Below are 9,537 nucleotides of genomic sequence, written 5' to 3'. Positions count from 1 at the left end.
TCAGAAGATCATGAAATAGAACCAATATAATTAGGAATAGCAAGAGTCAGAAAACACTGGTGTGAGTAGTTTATAGGCCCCCTAACAATAGTTACACCATTGGACAGAGCATTAAACAAGAAATTATTGGAACCCTGAGCGTACCAATATAAGGAATACAGAAAGTTAGCATGCAGGAACAGCAAGCAATTAGAAAGGCAAATAGCATGTTGGCCTTTATTGCAAGGAGATGGGTGTACAAGAATAAAGAAGTCTTGCTACAATTGTACAGGGCTTTGGTGAGACCTCATCTGGAATACTGTGTGCAGTTTTGGTCTCTACATTTAAGAAATTACATTCTTGCACTGGAGGTGGTACAGCGACGGTTCACTAAATTAGTCCCTGGGATGAAGGGGTTAACCTATGATGAGAGGCTGAATAAATTGGGCTTATATCCTCTGGAGTTTAGAAGAATGAAAGGTGATCTAACTGAAACCTACAAAGTTCTGAAGAGGTGATAGGGTGAGTGCTAAGAGATTGTTTCCGCTGGTCCAGGAATCCAAAGCATGGGGGCACAGTCGCAGGATAAGGGACTGATCGTTTAGGTCTGAGGTGAAGAGAAATTATTTCACTCAGAGGGCTCTGAATCTTTGGATTTCTCTACCCCAGAGGGTTGTGGATGCTTCATGGCTGGATATACTAAAGGCTGGGACAGGCAGATTTTTGGTGTCTCAGGGAATCAAGGGATAGGGGGAAGGGGTGGGAAAGTGGGGTTGAAGTCTAAGATCAGCCATGATCGTATTGAATGGTGGAGCAAGCTCAACAGGCCATATAGTCTACTCCTGCTTCTGTTTTTGTGCTCTTGTGTTACATTGCTCCCTCCTTAATAAAAAAAGTTAGCAAAATTTAAAGTCCATACAACTTATATACATTTCTTGTTTTTCATTTATTTACAAATCCAACTTAACCACTGATTTCCTATTCCTAAGAGGGTATCTCCTTTCTTGACCTAAACTTTCAGAACGTGGGGAAGGACTTTAACACATCTTACCCTGAGCCTGAGGAGAAGTTTTCTCCAACGGACTGATTTTGCCCTTGACCTTCAATTGAATTTTCCACTCAGACATGACTGTCTGACTCTGATTTAGACCTGAACTGGTTTCAGGCACAACTTGTGTTGGAGTAAGTATTGGTACTCTACTCGTATCCCAACCATCCAGTTAATCAGAATCATTTGATTCTTCCCAACTTCCTTCTTCTTTGTGAATCTCTGAAGGTAAAAATAGTCTATATGTATGAACGTAACATTTTCACTACCAAATGTCTTGACCAAATATATCCGAGGACCACATATTTCATGACTGGTAGCCCCTTGAAACCCATATGATGCTGATCTTTCACCTTTGGGCCACAGTCTCAGGATACGGGGCAGGCCATTTAGGACTGAGATGAGGAAAAATTTCTTCACTCAGAGGGTGGTCAACCCATGGAATTCTCTACCACAGAAGGCTGTGGAGGCCGGGTCACTGAGTATATTCAAGAAGTAACTCATCTCCTGACTCCCCAAAGCCTGACCACCATCTACAAGGCACAAGTCAGGAGAGTGATAGAATACTCTCCACATGCCTGGATGAGTGCAGCTCCTATAACACTCGAGAACTTGAGACCATCCAGGACAAAGCAGCCTGCTTGATTGGCACCACATCCACAAACATTCACTCCCTCTACCACTGATGCACAGTAGCAGCAGTGTGTACCATCTACAAGATGCACTGCAGGAACTCACCAAGGCTCCTTAGGTAGTACCTTCCAAACCCATGACCACTACCATTTAGAAGGACAAGGGCCGCAGATAGATGGGAACACCACCACCTGGAAGTTCCCCTCCAAGCCACTCACCATCCTGACTTGGAAATATATCGCCATTCCTTCACTGTCGCTGGGTCAAAATCCTGGAACTCCCTCCCTAACAGCACTGTGGGTGTACCCACACCACATGGACTGCAGTGGTTCAAGAAGGCAGCTAACCACCACCTTCTCAAGGGCAATTAGGGATGGGCAATAAATGTTGGCCTAGCCATTGATGCCCACATCCCATAAATGAATAAATACCGTCAGGAAGAAACAGTATTCTTGCATCTTTTCCATTCCAGTATTATGTATTTTCTTAAATATTTTGTATTAATCAAGAAGGAAGAAACTTCTTGCATTTCTATAATACTTTATATTATTTAAATGAATGGATAGTTATAGTCATAGTCAGAGACTTTAGATAGTTTCCACTTACTTACCTGGATAGTTAGCCAGGAATGTTAGACAGAAAAATCCTAGTCTAACTCCTGGGTAGCTATACAACCGACCTCCCTCGAGCCCCAGCAACCCTCCAGTCTGCCCAACTCCTGCCTCTGATCCCGACTACACCTCACGAACCTCTGACTAATCCCCGCCCCTGAACCCCTGACTGCCCAACACACCCTGACCCGACATGACCCGACCCCATCGACTGGCTCCCCCGCAACTCCCAACACCACCCCCGGACCCGACCTCACCACCCGACTGTCCTCCCCCCAACCCTCTGATTCCCCTTCGGACCCACCCAACTAGCTTCCCGACACTCCCGAACCTGCAACTCCTCCGATTCTCTGACCCCCATGACCCAACCTGACTAGCTGCCAATGCCCGACCCACCCCAAGCACCCTGACTTCCCTCCCAACCTGACCCAACCTCACCACCCTTACCTACTTACCTTAACCACCCTACCCTCTTACCACACCCACTCTACCCCCTTACCCACCCTACCCACTTACCTTACCTACCCTACCCCTTTACCCACCCTATCCCTTTACCCACTTACTTTACCCTCTTAACAACCTTACCCCCTTTCTCACCCTACTCACTTCCCCCATTCCTCACCCACCCTACCCCTTTACCCATTTACCTTCTCTGCATAGATTTTCAAAGAAACTTTGGGACATTTAAATTCTCTATTTACCAGATTACAGCAGCTACTGCCATAAAAAGGGGGTGTGATTTTTGCACGAATTCTCTCCGCTGTTCTTTCCGAGGTTTTCAGTGCTGACTGAGTCCTACAGGATCCTCCATCGGAAGATTGCACGGAAAAATTGGAGCAAGGTGACCGTGTTTCTTTTTGTCTGATCAGGGTCGGTAATAGGAGTTCTGATCCTGAATGGGACACTCAGGTCAACATCTCACTGGAAATATATGGCCTATAAGTCTGATCTGTGAAAGGATTTGACAAAGTGATCCTATTCACTCTGTTGAAGATTTAAAATATCAGAGGATACAGGTGAAAAATTGGAAGTCGGGGCTCAGGAGAAATGGTGGCTGGAACTTTTTCCACCAGAGGGTGCTAGAGAGTTGTAGAATAACTCAGTACAATCACATAAGCAGACAATATTCATGAATTGAAGAGAAAAGTAGACATATATATGTAGATATCTGAGAAAGAAAGGATTTAAAACCATAGTAGGAAGGTGGGGAGGAAAGATCCAGCTTTTCATGTTATTGAAAATTCCTATATTTTAATGGCAACTTTCCTTTTGTGAAGGGTAATTTCTTACTGGTGCCAGCCCAAAACTTACCGAATTTATTGAGTTCAGTTTACAAATTAATACGGTGAGATTTGAACTCATGACCTCCGCATTACTAGTCTAGTAGTATTTCTCTGAGGGTACAATACCTACAATCTTTGATTCTATCCTCTCTCTGGCTGCTCCCTCAGTTTGATCCAATCTACACACAACTGCAATATTTTGTTGGACTCAGTGCAAAGTTTCAAAATTCCATGTCATATCCACTACCAAGACCACTTGCTATCGCCCTTTCTTATCTTCACTGACACTGATACTCTCAATCAGGTCTTACTGAACACACTCCTTAATAGACTTTTTTTATTCATTCATCAGATTTGGGGGTCACAGGCTAGGCCAGCATTTATTGCCCATCCCTAATTGCCCTTATTCAGAGGGCATTTAAGAGTCAGACACATTGGATCTGGAGTCACACATAGGTGTCTGACAGGTAAGGACAGCAGATTTCCTTCCCTAAAGGATATCAATGACTTCTAATTCCAGATTTTTATTGAATTCAAATTTCACCATCTGCCGTGGTGGGATTCAAACCCAGGTCCTCGGACTGTTGCTGTAGGCCTCTAGGATACTCGTCCAGTGACAATACCACTATACCACCACCGAAACCTTGTCTTGCTTTAAATCTTGATCACCCATCATCTCCATCCTCACTGATCTGGCAGAAAACTGATAGGATCAGATTGACTGCAGTTTTTATACCCTGCCTGACCTTACTTTCTAAGTAAGGAAGGGTGAGGTGCAAAATGGGTGACCAATCTGATCTTATCAGTTTTCCTCCAAACAGGTTAGGTTAACATTAACCTCCAAGTTTTCAGTTATCTCTTCTAACTCTTCCAAAAAAAGATCAGTGACTGTGAAAGACCTCAAGTTACCATTCTACAATAAAGACCGTTTAATCATTGGTTGATTAGTTGTTGCTATAGCAGAATTGAACCCCACACATAGAACAGGGGGCAAATTGCCTTAATAGACGGTGGTAACAAAATTGAAGTCCCTTTGGACTGTCTTTCCATTAAGTCAAAGCTGACTCCATATGGGTAACAGCTATAATTTTAATTTAAGAGTGTAAGTGATACTTAATACATGCAGTGTTTGAGCAGCAGTTCACAAGGAACAATTGAGAATTACATAACACCATTGAGATTTGTTAGAAGGTGTGACCCTTTCCCCATACCTCCTGCTCATGTTTGCTTATCCACCTCTCTGCTGATTTCCTTGCCTCTTCTACACTGAGAATGACCCAAAGTCACTAGAATAAACCCCTAGACTGGAGCTACAGAAAGATCCACCCAAGGTGTATCTTGTGTATCCCCTATTCTACTCAATCATGGGTCGAGCACATTCTGTGTCCAGGCACAGACTTTGGGCCTCTGGTTTTAGCCATAGTACGAGCTTTTCCTATTCTTGCTTTCTGTTTCTATGGTTGATGACACGCTCAGGGATCTTGATGACAACCTAAGTTATATCTGTAAGTAAAATCTAGGTCTAGAAATCTCATTTTCCCTAATCATAACTGGGGAGAAATAAGGCTAAAGTAATATAATCATAGATTAGCAAATGTAATATTACTGTAATCTATGAAAGATCAGTACTGAATAATGGTACAAGATATCCATCTTAACAAATTGTAAAAGTCAGCACATTCCCACCGACATTAGAAGAGAAAAGAGATAAGCACTGTGGACAGCTTTAAGTCTCATTCTGTTCTTTTCTCTCCCTCTAGCAATAACAATTAGTTTTAGTAATAACAAGGACAGTTATGATACTGCGTCTGCCTTGAGTCATCAGACAGTCCAAGAGCAGTGCATTTTTGTAGGGCAACGGCTCCAGCTGTTATGACCTCTGGATATGAAAAAATCGTTCTGTTTTAAGCTGTCTCTTTATCTCAAGGTAAAATGGAGTAGTGGAGATTAACATGTGACCTCATACGAAGTCTGTCAGGACACAAGTCCATGTAATCTGGTTGCCATGGGGACAGGGGCCAAGGTTGAAACTTATTGAAAGTAAGATGCACGTTTTAATGCCTGAACACAAAGAAAAAGGCAGTTATTCTTGCTGCTTGCAGACTCATAGGGCAGAATTTTCTGCCTGTCGGGTGGGCGGGCCCGACTCAATCTCCGGTGGGCGGGGAGCCGATCCCCGATGGAGAAACGGGCCCCGCTGCCATTTTAAGTGGGCGGGCCAATTTAGGCCCGCCCAGTGTGATGTCCGGCGGGAAGCGCTATGCGCTTCCTGTGCGGGCGGGGGGTGGGGGGGGAATTCCCCAAATGAGAGAGCGCGCTCTTTCGCACATGCACACGAAAGAGCGTACATCTCCCTGAGGCTAAGTGCTGCCTCAGGGAGATCACTGAACATTGTTCAAACATTAAAAATAGAAAAATAAAAAAATCCTTAATATGTCCCCCTCATGTGACAATGTCACACGAGATGGGACATGTTAATAAATTTCACTAAAACTTTATTAAAGTTTTTTAAACCCTACATGAAACCTCATCCCGCCGGTGGATGACGTTTCATGTTTTTTCTATTCCCCGCCGGGTCTCCTGGCCGACCCACCAACCTTAAGGTTGGACGGGCAGGTCCTTTAATTGTTTTAATGATCCTGTCAATGGCCTCAATTGGCCACTGACAGGTCAGCGGGCCCGCAGCTGATTTCACTGTGCCCCCACCTTCCTTACGATTTAAATGGGCAGGATGACATCGGGGCTCCCCCCGATGTCATCCTGCGTCATTTTGCGCATCGGCGAGCGGGCCCCGCCCCCTGCTCGCTGACAGCAAAATTCAGCCCATAGACAATAAGGGTGCAGTACCTGGATCTGCACCTTAAGTGCTGTAAGCTGCAGGGCTATGGGCTGGGTGCAGGAAGGTGGGATTAGAAAGGGCACCTGGGTGTCCTCGGGCTGGCATGGACAAGATGGGCTGAATGGCCTCCTTCTGTGCTGTAATTTTCTATGGCTCTATGGTCAGACCGAGAGATTTTTGGGAATAAGACTTACAACAGGTGCTGCTATGCCAGACTGTTTTGGGGTTAATCACCAAATGGAGGGATGGTGACGACAGAATTCCTGTTTGAGGAAACAAGGATTATGAAGAGTTAAAGACTACAGACTCACTAAAGGATACCTTATAATGGAAAGTCCATTCAATTATGCTCAAAGGGCTGAGTTTGTTTCTGACTTTTTGACTGTTCAAAAAGACACTGGAAGCTTTACCCTGGTGAAGTGGGGAGAAGAGATTCTGTTAGAGCCGGGAGGAAATTTGGACTTTAAACTCAAGACTACATGTCCACAGAGAATGCAGTGTATTGTATAAACGTGGTGTGATGTTTTTAGTTTTGTTAAGAAGCTGCTAGGGAATACTTTTATCTATAGTTTAGTGTATTAATTGCCCACTAAGTAATGTTTAGTCTATGTTAATTTTAGTGTATTTGTTGCAGCAAACACCTTAAAAAGAGAAATCTTATTGTGTGATACTTTGAGTTGATCATAGGGAAACTCACATCTGTTAAAAGTTATTGATGTCTGTGGGGATCATAGCACAGCAAAAAGTTTAAGGGTCATTTAATTCTTGCAATCCCTAATCCTTCTAAAAACCATCATATGTCTTTATTTTAACACAATGATTACAATATGTAAAAATACTAAATATGTGACAATACTAAATAATGTTTTCAGCATGAAGTAGAAATAACTAACATGTGATCAATTTCCCATTAAGGTGGAATCAGGAGAAATTCATCTTCACCTTTTGGATTGTGAGCATCTGGGCAAATTAATGGAAAGTTAATGGAAGAATAAACATTCAGGAACTTGGCATGAAATTATTCTAAGAAATCTGTGAAGAAACAATCCTGGAAGATGGTGATTAAAGACTGATATGACACAGTGATGATTGGTAAATAACAAAATGAAGCAGTTGATTAAGGACATCAAGGCAGCTAATTTATGTGAAACAAGAGCTGACGTTTTGATGTGATAAATACAGCTTAGGCATAGCTATCTGTAAATTACAATGGGTTTGATGTTGTTTCATGTTCTGAATAACTAAAAACATTGAAGTTACTCACTGGACTGGACTAAGTAGCAAAGAATTCTGACTGCGGTGCATCAAAGAATTAAACAAAGGACAGTCAGGGTGTCAATTTTGGAAGAGGGAGTAAAATCTCAAACCGGCCGGCTTTAAAAAAGGCTGCCCCTTGGCGATTATATGCTGTGGACGGCCTTAACAAGCTCAGCTTGGGAATTCCTCCCTTCAGTGGAGGTAGCCCTGCAGCCAGCAGCTCTTGCAGTTCCTGTAGTGACAGAACTGAGTAGTGGGCGCAAGCTGTCCCATTAAGAAGGCAGCATGGATCCCAGACTCAGATAAGTCTAGGGTTTTCAGGTGGGAAGGGATTGGGCACCCTAGGGAGGGGTGGGAATTGGGTTTTGGCGGCCAGGGCAGGGTAGGCATCTTGGGCGGGTGGGGGTGCCCCCGTTGTGCACAGGGTACCCCCCAAAGGTGGCATCTCACCTTCCCCGCTTTTTCACCAGAATTAGGCCTTTAATTGCTCTGATTTGGGCAATTAAGGCCCTCAACAGGCTTAAGGCTAGGAGGGCTAGTGGGCGCCTTACCCACTTACCATATTATGGGGAATGGGCCAGATATGGGAAGGAAGGCAGTGGGCTAGCCGCCCATCATATTTTACGTGCCTCCCTGGCCAAAAACATGCCCGGCGAGTACTGTAAAATTCACCCAGGAGCAACATTGAAAGCTCATTTTAGTCAACTGTAGAACATTGCTATTTTCATATATGAGATAAAAACTGCTAATGAAAGTTTATGTTTCTTTCAAGAGGATTCAGAATTGATCTTTTGATGCTAATTGATTTGGGTGTTTATTTATGAATAGAATTAACATATGATCCTTTTTCAATAAATATTTAACATTGATTCAGTAAGCAATATTATAAATAAGCAATATTATAAGTAGACAATGGACCCGAGAAAGCGACAGTGGTTACAGAATATGCCCATAGACCATCTTACAGGCACAGACATTTGACACAAACAATGCACTCAAGGCAATTGCATATACCAGTATTAGAAACATGTGGATTAGGATTGTGAGATCTGTACACAGACTGTATGCCAGGTTTGCCAGTACCCCACCTTCCATGTAACCTTTATATTATGCAGCTGGAATGTGTTAAACCATTAAAATTCATAAAACCTGCCTATACTTCTTATAGTTTTTTGGTATGATTTTTGATAGTTTGAAATAGATTCATGATATTAACCCACATTTTCCCAAGTGAATATTAATTTTGTCCTGAATTATCAATTCTAAAAGCTTTCCCACCACTAACGGTTAAAGTGGCCTTTAGTTGCAGGGTAGCATTTTATACAGTTCCAGCATAACCTCCCTGCTCTTATGTTCTATGCCTCAGCTAATAAAGGCAAGTATCCCATATGCCTTCTTAACCACCTTATCTACCTGTCCCGCTACCTTAATGGACCGGTGGACATGTATACCAAGGTCCCTCTGATCCTCGGTACTTCCCAGGGTCCTACCATTCATCGTGTATTCCTGTGCCTTGTTTGTCCTGCCCAAGTGCATCACCTCACCTCTGGATTAAATTCCATTTGCCACTGATCAGCCCATCTGACCAGCCTGTCTATATCCTCCTGTAATCTAAACCTATCCTCCTCACTATTTACCGCGCCACCAATTTTCCTGTCATCCGCGAACTTGCTGATCAACCTTCCTACATTCAAGTCTAAATCGTTTATATCTACCACAAACAACACGGGACCCAACACCAAACCCTGTGGAACCCCACTGGTCACAAGCATCCAGTCACAAAAACACCCCTCGACTATCACACTCTGCTTCCTGCCACTCAGCCAATTCTGGATCCAATTTGCCAAATTGCCTTGGACTCCAAGGGCCCCTACCTTCGTTATCAGT

The 9,537-nt window shown here is 43.4% G+C and overlaps 1 long non-coding RNA gene across 1 annotated transcript; it reads left to right on the top strand.

Moving 5' to 3' along the window:
- Positions 1 to 851: 851 nt before the first annotated feature.
- Positions 852 to 8,801, top strand: LOC144689608 (uncharacterized). Its single transcript, XR_013578672.1, has 3 exons — positions 852 to 1,161; positions 2,983 to 3,112; positions 7,309 to 8,801. It is a non-coding gene; the product is annotated as an uncharacterized LOC144689608 (long non-coding RNA).
- Positions 8,802 to 9,537: the final 736 nt, after the last annotated feature.

The sequence above is a fragment of the Cetorhinus maximus genome, chromosome 1 (genome assembly GCF_964194155.1).
Source record: "Cetorhinus maximus chromosome 1, sCetMax3.hap1.1, whole genome shotgun sequence".
Taxonomy (NCBI): Eukaryota; Metazoa; Chordata; class Chondrichthyes; order Lamniformes; family Cetorhinidae; genus Cetorhinus; species Cetorhinus maximus.
The sequence above is the reverse complement of the archived record's forward strand: the minus strand, read 5'-3'. Positions and strand labels throughout refer to the sequence as shown.